Below are 9529 nucleotides of genomic sequence, written 5' to 3'. Positions count from 1 at the left end.
ATACTATGCATTCACAAATGTGCGACCTCTCCGTTCCGACAAGCTGGCTACGCCACAGTACCCACCAACCTGTATTCTTGTAACATTCCGGAATAGGGTTATAGGTAAATACTATATAAATAGTGGACAAATTAGGGCTCTGTCATTAACACGGGCATTTTGCTTCATTCAGAGGCGTAGCAAGTGGGTGGACATGGTGGACGAAGTCTAGGGAGACCCCGAGGGTTTAGGGGCAGAGCAAAAGCTATGGCTCATAAACGGCTGATAAAGGAGATGTTAAAAGGCTCGCACTGCTCCTTGTCCATGGGCCCCCAAAACCCTTGCTACGCCGGTGGTTGTATTAACAATTTTACATCAATTAATCAATCAATTTCTGAAGAAAAAAAACCGCCTCTTATTTTAGGCGCACCACTGCTCAGCAGTGACAATCTATCTATATCACCATTTCACAACATTATTAACACAACTTATCTACTACCATCACTGTACACACGACTACTACTGTGGGATATAGGGAGGGTACAGGTAACAAACAGGTAATAAGCCCGGAGTGATCCTTCTACTCATTTCGATAACGCCTGCAACTTTTTACGTGCTCAGGTTGGAAACGTCTGACACAGGGAACCGCCATTTTACTTGACCCCCTGAACCACGAGACGCCGGGCACCCACCGTGTTTATCCTGCACATTCTACACAGTGGATGGCAGCGAGGAGAAATTATCACAATTGTACTCTACTAGACTGAATGAGAATATGATTAAAACATTTCCGACCTATTGGAACTATTTAGAGTGAGCAACAAGGATCGGGCAGGATGGGGTTTCGAACCACATCGCTTTTTGATTTTTCTTTATGCAAAGTTGTCGTTAATTGCATTAATAAAACCAATATCACAATTGTGTATTCATTCTGCTATTTTAAATCTCAGGTGTGGCATCTTCATGTTTGCCAATATTATTTAGCTCGTGTGCAGATTGGGTAATTTGGCCATTGTTTTGGTTAACTTGATTTTGTTCTCTTTTCAATTTCTGTTTTTCAGCTCGCTTTTGTCTATAATCAGAAATGACATCAACAATTGTGTAAACAAATGGATTAATGGCAGAATTAATAGGCAACACAACTGTAATACACCATGCAAAAGCAGACGGGGATATAGTAATCACCCTGGTTTGAACCAAGATCCCGATGATGATTATCGGAGCCCAACAGCAGAAGTCTGTGGCAACTATGGCTGATACTTTTGTTGTGAGCCTGATCTGTTCTGTCATATCACGAGTACGTCCAGATTGCTTAGCGGATTTGTGAACTGCCCTGACTAATTCAATGTAACAACCAAGTATTACCAGAAAACATATACAGTTAAGGCCTAGGAAGATGGCTGTTGAATAAAAGAGACCATTCGTCAGACCTACGAATTCGGTATTGAAAGAGTCCATGAAATAATACTGAAACCGCACATAAAGTGTACCAACCGAGAATTCTTTAGAACCAATGTTTTCTGTCCGATATATTGGTGTCAAAGTTAAGGGCAGACCAATGCAAACATGAGAATTGTCATAAAATTCAAAACTTCTTCCTGACAAAGCGGATGGAACAGTGCCTAATGCAAATGAAATAATCCATGTCAAAATCGAAACAATTGTGGCTGATTTTTTTCGTAATTTGCGAGTTGAATAAGGACACTTGACATTGATTAGCCTGTCTATGCTTATCAATGTCACAAAGAACCAGAGCCTTCACTAGATATTATTGACAAAGCTCCTGCTACTCTGCAGGTAATGCCAGATCGCCAGGTTTCAGATTGCATTGGAAAATTATCACCAAAATATAAATCGGCAGAAGCGATGATCATTAGATAGATTCCCATAAGTAAGTCTGACACGGCAAGATTACTCAGCAATATTTCATTCACTTTATTTTTCTGACCCCTTTTCTTTCTGGTAACTATCACAAAAATATTTCCTCCAAGTGCATTTAAACCGATGAGCCACATTATCACTATCAATGTTCTATCAGAAAGCAACCTATCACATGTATGATACGGTGATCTATTTCCTGCAGCAACACACTGGATATGACTAGGGGCGTAACATTCACATATTTCATACTGACTAACTAGCAACATCAAATCATTTGACAGAAAAGAAAACGAATTGCGAGTTATTCTTGTTAAGGTGTTGTTTACGAGATTAAAGGAGTTCAGACGAGTCAGGTGCTGTATGTTTGGAATTTCCTTCAATTTATTTGCTGACAAATCAACAACAATTAGACTCACCGTGTCTCTAAATATGTCCCTATCTAAATGTATTAGATCATTATTTGATATATTAAGCATTTGTAACTTCCCTAAACTTTCCATCACATATGGGTTCAATGATCGTAATTGGAATTCCACCAGGTACAGTACTCAAGGAATTATCAGAAAGCAGTAGTGTTTTGAGATTCTTCAAGGTTTGGAATATTCCTACATCTAGATTTGATATCTGATTAATTGGAATCATTGAATCTGGGTATGAATCACATATCAGAACTAGACACATTCATATTCAAAGATTTGACCAATCTCGACTATCTGTACCTAGGGCATAATCAGTTGGTTACATTACCTAATGGGATATTTCAAAATTTGACAAAGCTGCAGCATTTATTGCTTGAATTTAATCAGATATCAAGTTTAAGTGTAGGAATGTTCCGAGGATTGAAGAATCTCATAACACTAACTTTTCTTGACAACGTCTTGAATATATTTCCTGGTGGGACATTTTAATATATGACCAATGTGGAGATTTTAAACCTTCAAATGTCAAATGTTGATGTAGGAATGTTTCAAGGATTGAACATGGACCTGCACTTCTTATTTCTTAATTCTAATTCAATGAGTAAAGTACCTGGTGGGATGTTTCAATATTTGACCAATTTAAAGAGACTTTTTTTAACTTTCAACGGTCCGGTTGCACCCGACACTAAAATAAACTTTGAGATGTCACATTTGGATGTAGAAATTTTCCAAGGATTAAACAACCTCAGATATCTCCAACTTTCCAAAAGTTTAGTGAAAAGATTTCCTAGCAGGATATTTCAACATTTGATCAAGTTAGAGCGTCTACGTCTTAATAAAAATCAAATATCAAATCTAGATGTAGGCATATTCCAAGGTTTAAATAATCTCAAAATAATATATCTTTCAGATAACTTATTGAATCAATTGCCTGTTGGAATATTTCAAGATTTCATAAATTTGGAAAAACTTGACCTTGGTGGAAATCAGATATCAAATCTAGATGTAGGAATATTCCAAACCTTGAAGAATCTCAAAACACTACTGCTTTCTGATAATTCCTTGAGTACTGTACCTGGTGGAATTCCAATTACGATCATTGAACCCATATGTGATGGAAAGTTTAGGGAAGTTACAAATGCTTAATATATCAAATAATGATCTAATACATTTAGATAGGGACATATTTAGAGACACGGTGAGTCTAATTGTTGTTGATTTGTCAGCAAATAAATTGAAGGAAATTCCAAACATACAGCACCTGACTCGTCTGAACTCCTTTAATCTCGTAAACAACACCTTAACAAGAATAACTCGCAATTCGTTTTCTTTTCTGTCAAATGATTTAATGTTGCTTGTTAGTCAGCATGAAATATGTGAATGTTATGCCCCTAGTCATATCCAGTGTGTTGCTGCAGGAAATAGATCACCGTATCATACATGTGATAGGTTGCTTTCTGATAGAACATTGATAGTGATAATGTGGCTCATCGGTTTAAATGCACTTGGAGGAAATATTTTTGTGATAGTTACCAGAAAGAAAAGGGGTCAGAAAAATAAAGTGAATGAAATATTGCTGAGTAATCTTGCCGTGTCAGACTTACTTATGGGAATCTATCTAATGATCATCGCTTCTGCCGATTTATATTTTGGTGATAATTTTCCAATGCAATCTGAAACCTGGCGATCTGGCATTACCTGCAGAGTAGCAGGAGCTTTGTCAATAATATCTAGTGAAGGCTCTGTGTTCTTTGTGACATTGATAAGCATAGACAGGCTAATCAATGTCAAGTGTCCTTATTCAACTCGCAAATTACGAAAAAAATCAGCCACAATTGTTTCGATTTTGACATGGATTATTTCATTTGCATTAGGCACTGTTCCATCCGCTTTGTCAGGAAGAAGTTTTGAATTTTATGACAATTCTCATGTTTGCATTGGTCTGCCCTTAACTTTGACACCAATATATCGGACAGAAAACATTAGTTCTAAAGAATTCTCGGTTGGTACACTTTATGTGCGGTTTCAGTATTATTTCATGAACTCTTTCAATACCGAATTCGTAGGTCTGACGAATGGTCTCTTTTATTCAACAGCCATCTTCCTAGGCCTTAACTGTATATGTTTTCTGGTAATACTTGGTTGTTACATTGAATTAGTCAGGGCAGTTCACAAATCCGCTAAGCAATCTGGACGTACTCGTGATATGACAGAACAGATCAGGCTCACAACAAAAGTATCAGCCATAGTTGCCACAGACTTCTGCTGTTGGGCTCCGATAATCATCATCGGGATCTTGGTTCAAACCAGGGTGATTACTATATCCCCGTCTGCTTTTGCAAATTTTGAAATAACCCAATGGGTATTTTGGTTAATTCGTTACTCCAAAGTCGAAGACTTTTAAGACTCCTTAAACCACTAATATGTTTGACAGTCAACTCCTTTATTTTATTATACTTCAGATCCAGCCGTTCCAGATTTACCAAATCTTTGAAAATGTCATGAGGTAATGTACTTAAAATATTGACATCTGCTACTAGGGTCTTGAGATTTTTCATACCCTGGAATATTTTTACCACAACATCTGATATCAAATTTCCGTTAAAATTGAGTTCTTCCAAACTTTTCATATCTAAAAATATTCCAGCAGGTAATGTACTCAAACAATTATCATTAAGCTTAAGTATTTTGAGATTGTTTAAAGTCTGGAATATACCTACATCTAGATCTAATAACTGCTTTCCACTAAGGTATAGTTTTTCCAAATTTATCAAATCTTGAAATATCCCATCAGGTAAATTTCTCAAGATGTTATCAGAAAGTTCAAGTGTTTTGATACTGTTCAAACCTTGGAAAATTAATGTGCCTAGTTCTGATATGTGGTTTTTATGCAAGTCCAGACTTTCCAAATTGATCAAATCTTGAAATAACCCAATAGGTAGCGTATTTAAATCGTTACTGTAAAGTAACAGAACTCGAAGTCTACTTAAACCACTTAAACTTCCAGCAGTCAAATTCTTTATTCTATTATTATGCAGGTACAGCTGTTCCAGATTTACCAAATCTTGGACAACTCCGTCGGGTAGTGTACTCACAAAATTGTTATTTAACTGCAGTATTTTAAGGTTGTTCATTCCATTGAACAGAGCTGTCTCCAAATCTGACATCTGATTGCCATCAAGGAACAGGTGTTCCAACGTCTTCAATTCTTGAAATATTTCATGAGGGACTATACTTAAGTAATTGTAATCAAGGCGCAGTATTTTGAGGTTATATAAACCCTGGAATAATTCTACGTCTAATTCTGATAATTGATTTGCACGAAGGTTAAGATGCTCCAAATTTGGCAACCTCAAAAAATTTTTTTGGATTAAGCACAACCAGACGATTACTCTCCAGATTTAACACCTCTAAATATTTCAGGTCTTGAAAAGAGTTGCCAGAAATTTGCACAATGTTATTTCCTGATAAATCTAAATGGTTTGTGTACAATGGGTAAATGATCACAGCCGTGCTGTTTTTACCAGGTTCGCAATCTTCATACACTACTTCTCTGTCACCAAGATAGGCTGCACAATTTGGTGGAAATTTAAGCTTACATGAATCGATCAATTGTGGATCACACATAAATTTACTGTTGTACCCTTTAACATTATGACACTGTCTACTTACTTTGTTACCATGGTGATCTTTCTGGACGTTTTCTTCTTCCGGACATCTAAATAAGGTATCATTAACACGTGCCTCCCCTATGTAAATACTTGTATTACCTTGCAAATGAACCAGGAAACTTGACTCAAACAATATTGAACTACACGTTTCATTTTGTATATTGAATACGATATACTTATTCATACAGTCTTCAAAATCTCCATCTCGTTCAATATAAAGGAACGTCGGCTCTGTATGGTCGTTATTTCCGTGTACGTGTAGCTCAGCGGGGGCTCCTTGCAATGTTACTTGAAGGATACACATGTAATCTGCGCTTCCTTTGAAAAAAACTCCTCCTTCGGTCTCGTTATCAATAAAGCATGGGTATGTTTCATTGAGAGGCATATTCCAAAGAGGCTCTATTAACATCTGAGCTGCAACGATCATCCCATTCATCACCGTGTTGTTGTTGATGGACAACGTCAAGATAATGATAGAAAGTTGAAGGATAAATCGGAAACAGATGCATTTGTTTACACCAGCATTACCAGCCATTTCGGTCAGGTTGCTTTTAGATCGCTGAGGCAAAAATGCAAGAAATGAAATCAGCAACACCCCATATATTGAAGATCACTATCAGTCTGCAGAGTCAGAGTGAATTCAAAAATGCAAACTTAGTGCCCAGCTTGTAACTCTTCAAGTAAAAGAAAAATAAAACCACACGGAATATTTTAATACATACTTTTGTAACGGTGAGCAGGGGCAACCGTAGTAACATCATGTACTGCATACCTTGCCCAATCCCCTTTCCCCGATTCAAACATATAAGGAAGGTTATGCCATAACCATACCCCAGCCAACACACTACATTTTTACGACGTTCGCTGACGTTGTACTTAGGTTGTAATAAGTTAATGTCGCACAGTGACGTATTTACAACGTTATTTTCTGTAATTCAAACTTTGTTACAACGTTCGGCCGGGCTTAATAGGGACGTTTGAATAATACGTTCATAACTTGACGTTGACACAATGTCATAATGACGTTATATCAATCAATCAACGTCCGAAAATAACGTTGTTACAACACGAATACGAGTTCACAAATTGACCTATTTACAACGTAGGCCTAGATAACTTTCATACGACGTTGTAACAACGTAATTGTTGGCTGGCAATGATGTTGGAGTCGTTGGAAAACATATTGTGTGGCTAGAGAGATTGCGATTTTCAAACGTACGTATCATACGCCCGTGCACGTCACATTATAGAGTGATTTTGAATAGATGCACGGGCGTATGATACGTAAGTTTGAAAATCACAAACTCTAAATGGTGTCGAACGCTATTGACAGCATAGTGTTTACTAAACACGACGAACTATAGCCCCGGTTATCTAGCCTAAGTCCAACTATATAAATAAATAAAAAAACATCTAACAACTCATAACAAATTGGTGAAAATGAAAATATTAAATTTTTCGATTATACGTACCTCATCCTCAACTGCACGGTAGATTTAATTACGGCTGTTGTTGGTTCTGGATGTGTAGAATAATTATGTGTTCTTCTGTCCGTGATATTCAATATTATAAATATCGGTTAGAATTCAATAGCGAAAAGGTGTAAATCTGATAAATTGAGTACTCTGTCGCAAGTTGAAGTAGATGTTCAAGTCGAAGACAATCTCACTAGGCGTCTTGTCTACCTTCATATCCTGAAATCCACGATTAATTTCAAAATATATTAGTAGTTGACGTGGGTTAGACATGTTGGTGGTGGTTCAAAGACAATGGGGGCCTACAATGTTCGGCTCACTTGGCATCAGCAATTCAAAGAAAATGACTCACTAGTCTGAAGTCCAAAACTATAAACAAGGTCTGGTTTTGAGGACGTGGCAATTATTGGTTGCTTAATACCTCCACCAATGGTGTGATTCTCAATGTCGGTGTATACCTCCACCAATGGTGTGATTCTCAATGTCGGTGTATACCTCCACCAATGGTGTGATTCTCAATGTCGGTGTATACCTCCACCAATGGTGTGATTCTCAATGTCGGTGTATACCTCCAACAATGGTGTGATTCTCAATGTCGGTGTATACCTCCACCAATGGTGTGATTCTCAATGTCGGTGTATACCTCCACCAATGGTGTGATTCTCAATGTCGGTGTATACCTCCAACAATGGTGTGATTCTCAATGTCGGTGTATACCTCCACCAATGGTGTGATTCTCAATATCGGTGTATACCTCCACCAATGGTGTGATTCTCAATGTCGGTGTATACCTCCAACAATGGTGTGATTCTCAATGATGGTTTGCCACTTTGAATTATTCAGCCTGTTTGTTGAGGGTATAAACGGAATTGATTTTCGGTTTTAAATTTTCTAGAAAAGTGCAACTACTCACCACGCACGTCAAATATATCAATACAAATAGACACTTTTTGCAGCGTTAATTGATAACTGACAGTAAAGCTTCCATTAACTGTTAATGACAGTAAAACTTCCAGTAACAGTTCCTTTTTCCGATGAGCTAATTATATCTCTTGTTACAAAAGTTTTTTATTTAACTTAAGTTGTAAATCTCCTAGAAAAGTAGCTAAAAGTGCAACTACTCACCACGCACGTCAACAAAATAGACACTTTTAGCAGAGTTAATTGTAAACTGGCAGTAAAACTTCCATTAACAGTTCCATTTTCCGATGAGCAGATTATATCTCTTGTTACCAAAGTTTTTTATTTAACTTAAGTGCATTTTGTAAAGGCAGAAAAATAATGCCAATAGTATTGATTTAGAGAAAGCTAACACCCATTAAAACTTGACATGTCCAGTATCTAAAGTGACTCCAGATCTTAACCTTTTGTCGATTGGAGTCGGCAATTTTCACCATTTTCTAAAATTATTCAAAAGTAAAACCATATTATTTAGAATCAGCATGAAAAATGCATTAAAATCATTCCAATAAGTATAATGTTGAGTTCAGTGGCTCTTGAAATATCCCTGGAAATTTCTCAAATATTTCTCAATAATCTGTCTTATATAATGTTGACGCAAGTAGAGGTGTACAAAGTGCACTTTCTATTTTAAGAGCACGATACAATTCAATCATTAGAGTCACGCGGTATAGCTGTGATAAACAAGTTTAAAAATAAACGACGGAGAGGGCAATGACGTCAATCCCAACTTGATCGAAGTTTATTTAATTAAATATGACCGCGAAGCAGTGGCAGGAGTAGTCTCCACAGCAGCCAGTTTGGTTCCGCTCCCTCCACACAAACAGTCTGCCAATGATCACGAACTGGTCCTTTTTGATTCGCTAACGGTTTTCTGCCGACGTCATCCAGCTTGACGTCAAACAAAGCTTTCAATTGGTCGATCGGCTAGACGGCTACTTTATTATTCATGAGCAATTTTGACCTGCCATCTCGCCAGCTGAGTGAGGTCAATCAAGTTCCCGTATGTACAGCTCTACGGCTACTTTCGTGTAGCCAATCAGAAACGGCGTTATAAGTGGCAATTGGCAGACTGTTTGTGTGGAGGGAGCGTAACCAAACTGGCTGCGGAGGAGACTATGGCAGGAGCAGTTTGCAGTTCATT

General features: G+C 37.4%; 1 pseudogene; it reads right to left on the bottom strand.

The window, feature by feature from the left end:
- Positions 1-6485, bottom strand: part of LOC140136446 (aldehyde dehydrogenase 1A1-like) — a 23975-nt pseudogene extending 17490 nt beyond the window's left edge.
- Between the last annotated feature and the right edge of the window lie 3044 nt (positions 6486-9529).

Source organism: Amphiura filiformis, chromosome 16 (assembly GCF_039555335.1).
Source record: "Amphiura filiformis chromosome 16, Afil_fr2py, whole genome shotgun sequence".
In the NCBI taxonomy this organism is placed as follows: Eukaryota; Metazoa; Echinodermata; class Ophiuroidea; order Amphilepidida; family Amphiuridae; genus Amphiura; species Amphiura filiformis.
Note: the sequence above shows the minus strand (reverse complement) of the source record. Positions and strands in the feature narration are given on the sequence as shown.